Consider the following 14247-nt stretch of genomic DNA (forward strand, 5'->3'; position numbering starts at 1 on the left):
TACGTTGCTCAGGGGTGTGGAAAATCCACACCCCTTAGTGACATAGTTATACTGACCTAACCCCTGGTGTCAACAGTGCTGTAGTGATGGGAGGGCTTCTCCCATCAGCATAACTACTCCATGTTGGGGAGGTGGAGTACCTATGCTGATGGGACAAGCTCTCCTCTACACTTCACTAAGCACTACCTACACCAACAGAAGTCCTAAAACTTCTTATTGTATCTCTTCTCTCCCCTCTTTTTTTTTTTTTCTTTTTTTTTTTTTTTTTTTTTTTTTTTTTAGAGGAAGTGGAGCTACTGCTCTAATGAACTGTTAATGCACATTAGGCTAGTGCACCCAAACATTTAGACCACAACAGGTACTCTGAATGACCACCTCTGTGTGATTCATAGCTACTCTGAACTGGTGTGAGGATAGCAGCATTTTACCTTTATTGAAAATTAAGGGAAGAGCAAATGTTACCGTATTTATCCTCTCCTTATCCAGTTATCAGTTAGACTGGCAGCTAAAGCATACTTTTTAAGGAAGCAGGAGGTGACCCTACCTCGAAATGCCCTATTCACGTCTGTTTTTTTTATACTTGTGTTCAAATACTAGCTGCTTAAATTTCAGCTAAAATTATCACCCCTTAGAACAGAAACTTTAATAGAAATAACTCCAATTTTCATACCAGAGTGACCTGCTGTTGGAGACGAGCACTTGGTATTTACATACTGCCTATATTGTGGGGGTTTCTATTGCTGACTAATGTGATAACTCTTGACTTCCTGTTCATCGAGAGGTTTGAAGAGGGACTTGGAAGAGAAACAGTCTTAAATTAAAAGGAAACTCAAATATAAGCCTTCAGCCCATCCACCAACTTGGAATATTCCCTCTCCTTTACTGAGGGACATGCCACACTGTACTGGATCAGGGTGTAGTATTTTTGTGTGGCAGGAAACGAGTAACAGGAAACCAGTTCCTGTCACAGTTGGCTCAGAGTCCAGGCCAAGTTTGGGCATTCAGAGGAACATTCTCAGCCTTGGTAATATCTGATGGGAAGACTAACGTGCTTCCAAGTGCTGAAGTCTTGCTTACCTGTTGCTCTTCACGGTACTTAAAATGTATTAGTCTATAGCTGGTTTTGATTGGACTAAAGGGCTTTTGAAAGGAAAACTGGGCTGCATTCATGGACACTGGAAAAATTAAAGGTCAGAACTTTGTTCTTTTTTTGTTCATGTGTAAATGGAAGGTGAAACAGCCACTCACTTGAGGCATTTAGAATAGTTCAGTTTTCTTTTTTCCTTAACTGACTAAAGTGATGTGATATTCTTGCTTTAGGTTTGGGAGAAGCCTGTTCTGTATTTGTCCTCAACAAGTGGCTTTTTTTTTGTTTGAATAGCAAACTGTTTAAAAGCCAGTTCCAGAAACCTGCCCAGGGGTACTTGGGAGAAACTGATTTTATTTTTATTTTTACTTTTGAGATGAGGTTGGGGAGTTGGCACAGCTTGGCATAGTCTCTGGAGGATTTTCAAACTTGTAATGAGCCCCCAGTGCTTGGGTAGGGCCCATCTCAGACTGGTTGGTTACTTTTAACTTGCTCACTCCCATGCACTATGATCTCAAATTTATTTTGTCATGTTTAAAATAAAAATGTTGGATGTTGGACCTTAACTATGCCTTTGAGTTTCTTGGACAAATAAAAACTTAAGGACTCCACTGTTGTATTTAATGTTGCTGCTTGTGTGCTAAGGTCTACTTATTGTTGTCTGTCTAGTAACAATAGATGGGTATAAAACAAGGCAAATATCAAGTCATGTGGAACAGTGTTAAATTAATAGCTTGAATATATAGCAAAAAGCAACTTCATGTCACTGGTCTGCTCTTGGGTGTCGCAGGTAATAAGTACAAACTGTTTCATGTCCCTAGGGGGAGGAGGCTATTCCTCCTTCTCCATTGAGTCACTTGGGAAAAGAACCATAATTTAGGAGTGAGAAGATCTTTACAATGGAGGTGAAATGCAAGAGATTTGTCATGTATCTGAGCAAAGTTGAGGAGAACCAACAGCCCTGGAACACAAGTCGGATTATGTTGCTGTCTAATAAGGAGGACACTAGCTCATCCTATTGGCCTCAACAGGGTTTATTTACTGAACAGTTGAGGTAGGCACCTGCCTGGGTCCACTATGCAGAACTCCTATAGCTGACCTCATTTAGGGACTAATCTCCTCCACCCTCAGCCAGTTAGGCTTCTTGTAAACTTACTCTGACCCAGAGTAGTAATACTAGTCTGTCTCCAGTCCCTATGCAATGGTCTCATGTGGGCAGGAGGGGGAAGGTAAAATGTGGTGGGGAGGAAGAAGACAAATGGCTTATGCTTCCTTCTCAGGACAGGTGGCGCAAACTAAACCATTTTCTGTGCTTCAGCTCCCCTGGTGGCCTCAGGAATGGCAAGGAGGAAGCTAAACAAGGCTTGTACCTGAAGGTGAGAGGCATCTTGAGTAGCCATGAGCTGTTGATGGCATTTTACTGGGCCTACCCACAACAGTGAAAGAAGCCAAGTCTCTAAAGGAAACTAGAGCAACCCTTCCATGCCAGTCTATTGGTTTTTCTTGTTTTGTTTTCATCCCTTTGCTCATTATGGGGGGTGGGAAATCTAAACCAAAAGCCTCAAGTTTCTTCCATCCTCGGTGTGGGGGAAAATGTCACCTTTCTTAAAGTAATGCTCCACCAGGCACTTCAGTGCCATATGAGCTAGGCCTCTTGATCAAGCTTCAAAGGCCCTAGATCATGTGGTGGTGTCTAAAACTCCTGTAGTGGTTCAAGAGAAACAGGACTTCAGCAGTGTTCATTACCTTCAATCTGAAACAAGCTGATCCTTCCCCTGACGACCTAACCAAGAGACAGCAGAGGCTTGGAAAAAGCTACACATCTTTCCTACAGCCTGAGATAGCCCATATAGCCTCTATTAACAAGCTGTATTACTCTTTCCCTGGCGGTGAGCCAGCAGATGCTAATGACTCATCCCCATGTTCATTGTTGGAGTCAAGGGGAGGGGGGGTAGACTCTACCTTACAGAAACAATCTGAACTAGCACTGGAGAACCTCAGCATAGCTCTTAACTTATTGCGTGCTTCTACGTTGTCTCCTTTAGATGCAAGATTGCAAATTAATGTAGGCTTTCATTGTCCCTGACCCAGGAGAGTCTTCCTCAGTCATCTCTCAAAGATCTAGCATGCTATCAGAAATGTTAGCACATCAAATCATGGTTCTAGTCTAAAAATAGCACCATGATACACTTCTTAATGTGGTCATTTATAGCTACTGACTACTGACTGAACAATTTGACTTGTGTATAAAAAACATTATAAAATAACTGAAACCTATTACTGTGTGAGTGCTCCAGGGTGAATATAGCTGCAGGAACTAGGTTCTCCTCTGGCTCATGCAAAAATAAGACTTGTCTTAATTAATTTGTATGAGCAGGATCTTTATCGTGGATGTGTGAGCCAGAAAGAACCTAGCTTGACTTTCAGATTCCAGGTTGTTTTTAGTTTTTAGGCTGCCAGTTGATGTGGCAAGGGAGGAAACCATGTGCATGTTAAGGTTATGGCTCTTCTCACCTCCACTTCCTCCTCCTTACCGTATCACAACTTTTCCTTTTGTTCCTCTAGTCAAGTTCATCTAAGGTGACCAGGTGTCCTGATTTTAGAGGGGCAGCCTGATATTTGGGGCTTTTTCTTACAGGCTCCTATTACCCCTCACCTTCTGTCTTGATTTTTCACATTTGCTATCTTGTCACCTTAAGATCATCAGATGCAGTATTACAGAAGTGCAAGAGCATTCTTTGGAGCTCTGGCCACCCTGAATCATCTCCTCTTATTTCTGCCTCACTTTTTCATCTCATGTGAAATCTCCCTCTGTCCTCACTTGTATTTCTTGTTTTGGTGTACCAGCCTCTCTATTCTTGTTCTTATATGTAAAACCTTGCAACCATATTGGCCTTACTCCTAATTCTCCACAGGAATAACACAGAAGTGATGTCTTATTGTAGAATGGTATCCATCACACTCCCAGTCATTTTACTTTATCTTGTATAGCAGCTCTTCACATATGTATAGTGTAGGATCAAATCTTTAGGTTTTTTTCATCATACAAACAGTTTTTCCCTTTACAAAATCATGTTGGTTGATATGGATTAAGTTCAAACAGCCACTTAACTGATGATTCTGTGTTGATTCAGCTGTAACTTGCAGGTGGCCTCCAGGCTCAGGTCAAGATATAGTACATGAAAATAACCCACCTTCAATGTAACAAAGGTATATTTCACTCTGGTAAGGTATGTAAATGAGAAAAAGGACTGGTATAGCTTGCTTCATTAGGTTAATCATCTAAATCCTATACAACATTCCTATCCAGTTATAGTGTGGTGGGGGGCAGATGTGAGAACACACCCTGTGTGTGATGGACTATTTGTTTGTGGGGGTGGCTGAAGGAAAAATGACAAATTAAAATACATCTCTTCTTCCTGAAAGCTACCTTTTCAACAGAAAATTTATTCAAGCTTTACTTGATTGCTTCCACAAAATAGCATGAGGCTTTACAGCAGATAACTTTCAAAAACAGATTGCTCACTCTCCAACTAGATCAGCTGGCTAGGACTTGAAGGTTATGGAAAAGAGGGATTTCTTAGCTTCCTCTCTGCACCACCATGAATCCCTTATGCTTCAATTGAGGGGATTTAGAAAGTTGTTTGCAAAGAACCACATCTGATTATCTTTCATCTGCCACACCTGCGTTCATAGGAACCTGGGGTGATGGTGAGGACCAAGTGACAGATACTAATATATTTACAGCAAACATATGTGATCCTGCCAAATCATTGTTACTCTGCTCCTAAAGCTGAGGAGCATTTGCAGGTGGGCATTTTGGAAATGTATAGGACTTTATGGTTTCTAAGAGTACTGTCATAGTTTGTTTGCCTTTGTGATGAAAGGATGAAAAAAACCCTAATTTCTGCTAGTAGGAAATGGGCCGTGAAAGTACGCTTAAATACCTAATGGCAACTCCTACTACTGATCATAGTGTGTTAGACACCACCCATGCAGCAGCTGAAGTCCCTGAAACTGAGTCTAATCAATCCAGTCCCTGGCTCCAGCATAACTCTATTTAAGTCTTTGAGGGTTAGTATTATGAGTAGGCTTCTGTCCTACTAGGATATCTTGACCTTGGAACTTGTATGCAATTTGTGGGTACTTGAGGTTTTATCTGCATCTGAAGTCTGATATGAAAAGTGTGCTTACTCCTGTCTTTATGTTAGTGTTGTACTGAGAAAGGACCACGCACAGACTGCTAATCTAATACCAGTTCTGCCATCCACCTAGGCTCTGGATAGAAACGCTCAATCCAGTGATTGATCCAAGAACAGGTTATGATGTAAATACAAGCAGGTTCAGTGCTATATTGAATGCAGAACTCATTGCCTACTCATCCTCTTACTACCATCCCTGCCATTTAAATTATACAAGCCAGGGAATGGCTCTACAGAGTGAAGTGCTCCAAGCAGGGATGGAGCCAGACAGTTCTGTGTTCTAATCCTACCTCTGCTGCTGACTTGCTTGGTGATCTTGCATAAGATTCATAAGTACACTAGGCCTCAATTTCCATGCTATAACATCGTGTAGTACTCTTCTCCTGAGAACTATGTCCTTATATTGCCATAAGTAACACAAACCTATCATCGGTCTGAGAATTGTTCTTATTGTTACCATGGTGTGCAATATTATTTTGGGCAATGTTGAAACCTTCAGGTGTCATCTTTGAAATACATTTTAGTAGATACAGGTTTAGTTGTTGCTGCAGTCACCTGGAGCAAACAGAAGAAATATTTAGTATTCTCACTTATTTTAGGAGCAAAAGTCCCTAAATCTTAATTTCCCATGTACCCCAGGCCTTGAATTTTCTAGCTGGGGGTGTTGAGATTGAGAACCTACCTGTTCCTGCTTTCACCAGCACATTTGCTAGTCATAATAGTACTTGGCCTGCCTATTTTACCATTAATCCAAGGATCTCAAAAAACACTTCACATTAGTGAATCACTGCCAGGACAGATGTAGCTTTTACAGAGCATGAGTGCATTTCTTGCCCTCTCCCTGCCCCAGCCAGGTGATTTTTCTTAAAGCAAGGTGCAGGTTTGTTTTCAGGCTTTTGGGGCTGATCCTGCATCCAGCTGCACTCAAAACTCTCTAACTCCAGTAGAAGTTCTGCTAAGGGTAGCGTAAATGAACCCTTAACAGACTGGCAGATATAACTGCAGCTTCTGGGTTATTGCTTGTATTGCTCTAAATCTGACCTTGAATACATCCCCATGACATACAGCCACCACTCATTTAAATGGGAATGTGCATCCTTGAACAGGACTTAGCCCCCTGGGCTCAATTCATGGAATTACTCGATCATTCCTGCCCCAGGGTATAATGGCATGTCTGCTTTGGAGAGGCGGAGCAAAATTATGACCCAGAGCTGAACTCTGGCTAGTGGTGTAGATGTTTAAAACTGCTAGCTGCCCTCCTTCACAGTGGTGCTTTAATGGAAAGACCATTTCACAGCCAGAGAAACTGAGTCATAAAGAGGGGAAGCACCTTTGCCAAGCCCCATACTGTAGAACAAGGAATTTAACCCAGAAGTCTTGACTCCTAGAGCCTGCTGCTCTAACCACTGCCTGTGCTAACCAGATCTAAAAATGGTACATGGTGAACTGTGCAGTTTTAAGATGAAATATTCTGAAACTAGGAGTAAATAATATAACAGGACAACTCCTTATCTGTTTATCATTTGTTTGGTATCCCAGCATACTGAGATCCTTCTTGAGATGGAGTCTGATCTTTCATTTCTACCATCGCCTCTATAGTAGAATTGAGGCAAGCGTCTCTAGGGATGCATGAGGTGGGGACAAGATGTTGCCCATTTAACAATTCAGATGGGAGCAGGCTATTTGAATTAATGTCTGCTCATATCCAAGCCCTCTGCAGGTTGAGCCCATCACTTTGGAAGTAACGCAAGGTTTTGAATGTTGCTCCTGTGAAGGTAACCAAATTCATAGGGACCTGCCATAATGACATTCCAGGTAGCTCTACTCTGTGAGCACATACTCTCTTTGTGTTGGTTTGCTACTTTGCAAATTCACCAGTAAGGCTTCTCGTGTAGTCTTGTTGTGGGGTTAGTTGCAGTAAGATCTTGAGACTGTTCTAAAATGGTGAGAGCCATAAGCTCTTCTGTGGACTGACTCTGGCCTTATCTACTAAGCAGCCAGTCCCAGAGGTGCTGTAGATACAGCCATCTCCTTGCCATGAAGGACTGAGTCCCAGGACAAGTGGCAGTACATTCCTGCCATCAAACCTAGCTGATCCAGAGTGACTCCCTTCAGGCTAGCATAGGAGCTGCTTTCTTTGTTGCTTGGTATTTAGTAGGCAGCCTGGGATTCAATATGGAGGATGGATGTCACTCTGGGTGGGCCAGGTTGTTTTCCTCCAAACCACGAAAACCCCTTTTTTTCTAGTGATCAGGAAGATTTAATAACATACATCCAGCCCCCACACTTCCACTAGAAACATTCTGTCATTAGCCTCTTGCATCAGACTAGATGTGCTGAGCCAGTGAGCACGTGCAGGCCAGTTCCTTGTCACCATCTCAACAAGCTTGGGGGTGCTGAGGTGATATCTAACAGAGGCCAATGCCTTGAGATCAGTTAGCACAATGAAGATACTGAGCCAGTAGCCTCAGAGATGCCTTTTCTGCCCAGCATCCTAAATGCATTGAAACAGTGAGTTCACAGACTTGTAACTTGTCATCACCCTTGCAAGCTACAAATGCTATGCAGGTGTAAGGGGAAGAGTATGAAAGCACCAAGGGAGAGGAAGGACTCCCCCTTTTTCTTCTTGTGCTTGTGGACCTCCGCTCCTCTTCACCAACCAATGAAGAGGCAGGAGGAAACAAGGAATTATCAGATAGCAGAATCTGAAGTGGGAGCAGCTAGTGCTGGGATCTAAGGGTTTTCCATGCATAGGTGGTGCAGCATCAAGGCCAGCACCTTGTGGGGGAAGAATGGTCCAAATTGGAAGCCCTCATCTGCCTCCTTTCTCTACAAGACGATTCCCTTGCAGGTTGCTCCTCCCTTCCTTGGAAGAGAGGCGACACTTAGCATTTCCAACTCATTTTCTACTAGCTTTATCAGTTCTGTACTTTTGGGGATGAGGAGACCTTTAATGGGCTGTTTAGGATTATTGCCTTATTTTTAATTCACAGTATTTCTGTTGAATAATTTATTAGCTCTGGCAATTTTGGGTAAACACACTTTTCAACTACAGTGTTAATTGTTTGCACTGTATCTCTGCTTTAAGAATAAAACTGTAAAATATAAATTTTTCCACAAAGAAAAAACTCTCCCACCCCTCCAGGGGAAAAGAGACCCAGTCACTGCCTTCCTTTTCCATAGTCAGAAACCAAGGTAAGCAGAGTGGGTCTGTCAGTTGCCCCTTGCTTCCTGGCTCTCCATGGGGGAAAGGGTTGCTGAGACCTGCATGAGATTTTCAGTTGGATGTGGGAATAGTCTTCTTTTCCTCTCTGAGCTGTTGTGGTGTTACTGTGATGGTACACAGCTGCTGCATTCTACCTGAGTCAGCTGCATTTCAATGGCAGGGGCGAAGTAAGTTTTGTGTACTTTGTTAAATGTGAGCTTTTGAAGAAAAGGTGCTATAAAAAGCTGAGAGCTTCTTAGGGCCATGTAAATACAGCAGCCACAGAATGAGTTGCAGTACTTACCATTTGCATCCAACTGCAACAAACAGCTGTTTCCCAGTGGTAGCAATCCTGTCTGTTGTGGTTATTTGTCACAAGATTAGCAATCATGTGCCACTCTATATGCCATGCCTGCTTCTTCCTCCCACCAAGAGGGTGCAGAGAGTTTTACCTGTTTCAGTGACTCTGCTGCATATGTAAGGGGACTGTTGGGGTTTTTTGGTTGGCTAGCTCCCAATACCAAAAGAAAGGGGAAGGGTCGATTGGGAAACCAGACTGACCGTCCCAGGAACAAGGGGGAGAGGACAATGTTTCAGGTCAGCCTGACTGAAAAGGCAGACAGGCTAATGAGGGAGTCAGGAGGCCAGGGGGGTCCCGTCTTCCATGTTAGCTGGAATTGTCTGGAACAGAGTGGAGCTGAGCCAGGAGAAGGCAGGAGCCTGAGCTGAGCTGGGGAGTAGGGCTGGGTGGGCCAGAGAAGCAGCCCAAGGAGCAGATCTGTGCTGGGAGCAGAGCCACAGCAACAAAAGCAAGAGAAGTGGCCCAGGGAGCAGGTCAGTGCTGGGAGGAGAGCTGCAGCAACCAGAGCCAGAGAGGCCAGAGAAGCAGCTCAAGGGGCTGGAGGCAGGACAACCGCAGTGCTGAAGTAGGGTTGCCAACTTTCTACTCGCACAAAACTGAACACCCTTGTCTTGCCCAATGCGCCACCCTGCCACTTCTCCAAGGCCCCACCCCTGCTCCCTCCCTCCCTGTGTCACTCACTCTCCCCACCCCCACTCACTTGCTCATTTTCACTGGGCTGGCTCGGGGGGAGGGGGTGCGGGACAGGGTAAGGGCTCCAGCTGAGGGTGCAGGCTCTGGGGTGGGGCCAGAAATGAGGAATTCAGGATGCAGGAGGGGGCTCTGGGCTGAGGCAGTGGGTGAGGGCTCCAGCTGGGGGTGCCAGCTCTGGGGTGGGGCCAGTGATGAGGGGTTTGGGGTGCAGAAAGGGACTCCCTGCTAGGGCTGAGGTGTTAAGAGGGCCAGAGTGGGATCAGGGCTGGGGTAGGAGGCTGGGGCATGGGAGAGGCTCAGGAGTGCAGGCTCTGGGCGGCGCTTACCTCAAGCGGCTCCCGGAAGCAGCGGCATGTCCTCCTCCGCCTCCTACGTGGAGGTGCAGCCAGGCAGCCGCCCCTGCAGTTCCCAGCCAATGGGAGCTGGGGAGCTGGCGCTTGGGGCAGGGCCAGTGTGAGGCCCCTACACCTCGAAGCCAGAGGGGGGACATGCTGCTGCTTGTGGGAGCCACAGGTAGGGAGCCTGCCTTAGACCCGCTGCGCCACTGACCGCACTTTTAACGGCCCAGTCAGCAGTGCGTTCCGGTCGAAAACCAGACACCTGGCAACCCTATGCTGAGGCAGAGGGAAGCTGGGGCTGGAGCAGTCCGGAGCCGGGTGCCGGAAGCAGCTGCAGAGAGTGAGGGGAGACCCTGGGCAGAAGGCCTAGCACAGGGAGACCTCCCTAGCCAAGAGGTTTCGCAGGCCAACCTTGGAGGGGGATTGTAACCCCGACGGAGGGCTGACACTGGGAAGAAGGGTCCTGGCCCCTAGAGCCTGAGGGTGGGTGCCCACTGCCAGAGCAAGTGTCCGACCCGCAGCATCCTTGCAGCACAGCCAGGGCCTGAGAAGGAGGCCTCCTGGGACGTGTGAGGAACAGACTGTGAACTGCCCTGACATTCCAGAGATGCTGGTTGTGATGTGTTTTCCTTTACCCTTTTCTATTCTTTTTGTTTTTTTAAATTGATTGCTGTTTAATAAATTACATTTGCTTTGAACTGTAATGATCAGTTGGTCAGGGAAGCATCCTGTGCGGAGAGAGCACCCCGGCGTGGGGACACCCTAGCCCCTGTCCTAAGTGACCACAACCAGGTTGGGGGTTGAGCCCCCCAGGAATCCTGGGCCCAGCCTTGTTGGGGTTATGAGGACTCTGCCACACAGGAGAGTGGAAGGGGAGCCCTCGAGGTCAGGCAGGCCTCTGCGTAAAGGAAGTGGGAGCGAGAACTCAAGATTCTTTCACTAACCCATTTCACTGGGGTAGTGTATAAGCCAGAAAAGTTCCCCACAATCGCAGGACCATTCACTGCTGCATAGCTATGTGAGTTTGCCCTCTGACCTATGGCAAGGAGCTTTTTAGGCAGGACAGCTTCTGAGCCCTAAAGGATTTCCCTTACCAGATAAAATACGAAGTGTGGAAGCTGAACTTGCCAAGTACTACATGCCTCTTCCTTCAGCATTTCTATGAGACCCTAGCCCAGGGGCAGGCAAACTTTTTGGCCTGAGGACCGCATGGGGTTTCTGAAATTGTATGGAGGGCCGATTAGGAGAGGCTGTGTTTCCCCCAAACAGCCAGGCATGTCCTGGCCCCTGCTCCCTATCTGATCCCCCTGCTTCTTGCCCTCTGACGGCCCCCCCCCAGAACTCCTGCCTCATTCAACACCCCCTGTTCCCTGATGGCCCCCGTGGACTCCTGCCCCATCCACCCCCCCTGCTCTCGGTCCCCTGACCGCCCCTGGACCCCCTGGCTTTTATTGGTTATTCCAGTGGTTCTCAAACTTTTTTTTTTCACGGACCACTTAATGATTGGACCACTTAATGATCTTTTGAAACGTTGTTTGTACCGTTAGCTAACTACTGTAAAGCGCTTTGGATAAAAGCGCTATGTAAAAAAAACAATAATAATAAACATTTTTTGTTCTACAAATAAAAGCACACAACTCATACTTTAATATCGGTAGTCTTACCTTTTTAATGTGATGGATGTGCCCTCTCTCCCACACCGCAGCAGCCCCCGAGCTGGGGCTAGGAAGGAGGGGGGTCTCTCCCTCTCTCCCCACCACAGCAGCCACAAAGCTGAGGCTGGGAAGGAGGGCCATTTCTCCCTGGCAGCCGCAGCCCTGTAGTGGGGGAAAGTCACCTCTTTCTCTGGCTGCCACAGCCCTGCATGTCCCAAATTCCTCCCACCCTGTCTTCTCACCCCATTGCTCCTTCCCACCTACCCCCTATTCCTCCAAGGCCACCACTTCAGCTGTTGCCTGGGGTTAAGAGCATTCAATACTATGGATAGTGTCAGAGGCAGCACTAACCACATCCCATGGCAGGATTGGCATTTGTCTACATTGAATGTGGATGTGTGTTAGCCAAGCCCACCTCTGAATTGCTGCACCCACCCCCACCCCACCCCCTGTATACCTGCATCCACACTGCCACTGCAGATACATGTATCTGGTGCAAGGATTTCTAGGGGGTGTATCCCAGGGTTCATGGTGCCTCACCAACTGGAGCTGCTCTAGGAAATGATTTGTGGTAGAACTTCTCTCTTCTTCTCAACCCCTTGTGCAGAACTGGTTTTAGCCTGCCACACTTAGCTGCAGCACTCCTGGCTGTGCATGCTCCTCGCTCCTGTCCATTCCAGCCAAGAGTCAAGCCCTTGATCCATTGGCTGAGCTGCTCCTACTTTTGGGCAAATATGTATGTAGATGTTCATTGAGAGTCTGGAGGGCAGTTTGGAAGCATTTTCTAAAACGCAGAATGTGTTGGGATTTGGAGGCAAATTAACGTATTGCAGACTGGACAGTAATGATCAGTGCTGCAATTGCTGTGGATTCCCTGTTTGTACACTGTCCCTCTGGAGCAGGAGAACAAGCATGGTTCACTTTGTCATGCAGACACAGGATGACCAGCAGTGGCCGCAGAACTTCTTCGTAAGGAAGCAGACCTTCCTGGAACTGTGTGACGAGCTTGCTTGGACCCTCCAATGCCAGAACACTTGACAGAAGGAGGCCAGTCCCTTCTGAAATTGGGTTGCAATTGTCTTGTGGAAGCTCGCTACACCAGACTTGTCTGGGTCCATGGCAAGGCAGGTCAACTGTCAGTGCTGTGGTGTGGAGGGTGGCCTGTCAGGGGATTCTTACTGTGACTTACTCATGGGTGGTTGGTATTAGAAATGTGCCTTTTTAAATAAATAGCTTCCAGAGATTTAGCTTCCCCAGCTGCACTGGGGCCAGTGATGGTTTCCCTGCCAGAAGGAGCAACTGCATATGTCCGCCACAAAGGATAGTACTCCCTGGTCAACCAGTGAGGCAGTTCAGGGAAACCAATATGAGATATACTGGCACGGTGCATAATGGCAGATGCTGAGGAGATCTGGCATTTACCTCGCAGGAGAAGAAGGGATTTTATTTCCTCCAAATGACGTTTATTGATAGACTATACGTGCCCACTGTTTTGAGGGCCTCTATCCACCCTCTCCTGTTATGACTCATGAAATCTTACCCTGATCTGAAGGTCTGGCAAAAGAAGGTTTGATTACACACTTATCACTTGCAGGATGGTGACAGATTGTACATGTGGCATTCTGAAGGCAAGATGGTGTCGCCAAGAGAAACATTTGGATGCCGGTGTGGCAAATGCCCTCTGTATGCTTGTGACCTGCTGTATCCTTCCCTCTCTCGGTTGGTATCCATTGTGGTTCACATTTGGTTGTGGAGGGGCATAGCTCCTTTTTCCTATGGAAGTATCATGGTTTCTACCCTCAACCACTGCTAAACACAGGCCTGCTCACATGAAATATCTTCCCCAACACTAATTTCATTGTCATAATCAGGAAATACGCACAACACCTGTGTGCATCAAGGAAATGTTATAATCCCCCTTTGCCAATGGAAAAGTGAGTCATAGGAACACAAAATGAGAAGTTCACACAAGAAATCTCCAGTCAGTGCCCTAACCATAAGGCTATCCTTCCACCCCCACAACATCCTCCTCTACACTTACTGCTAAACACTTGGTCTATACAAACTCTGTATGGGGCTGTGTGGCTGCCCAGCAACAACTGTGTAATTATTTTTTCACTTCTATTTCAGACGCATGAACAGCCCCCAGATGAAATCTGCTTGGCACATGTGTTCTGAAAGGGGAACTGATCCTTGGTGCTTTCTCAGAAGGTGCAGGTGGGGCTGTCCCATAAGAAGAAATCAGAGGCGCAGCAACCCCAGCCCACACCCAATGTTCAGCTCATGTTTTCAAAACTCACAAAGGAGGTTCTCTCCACCAGCTGAGAACATACACATGCAAAGCTTGTCTGTCCATCTTGCTTGGGCAGCAGCATTTCCCCTCTTCTCTGGCTGTTGTGGCGTGTTCCCCAGGCTGTTTCAATCAATCTACTTTCATCGCTGGCAGTGGTGGCCTTGTGTATGTGAGGAGTGGTGGTAGGGGCAGCACTTTAGTAATATACAGAATCTAGCAAAGGCAAGTCACATTGACACAAATACGGTAGCTAAAGGAGTGACTTAAGTTCCTTTGTGTGTCAGTCACACCATGTAGGGCACTGGAGTTACCTACATGCTAGTGAGCTGGGCACCTTTTTAGAAAATGTAAAAACCTCAGCTGGGAACCCTCTGAGCCACTATTCTGTAAATCGGTAGTACAAAGATGGGGTT

Source organism: Dermochelys coriacea, chromosome 1 (assembly GCF_009764565.3).
Source record: "Dermochelys coriacea isolate rDerCor1 chromosome 1, rDerCor1.pri.v4, whole genome shotgun sequence".
NCBI lineage: Eukaryota > Metazoa > Chordata > Testudines > Dermochelyidae > Dermochelys > Dermochelys coriacea.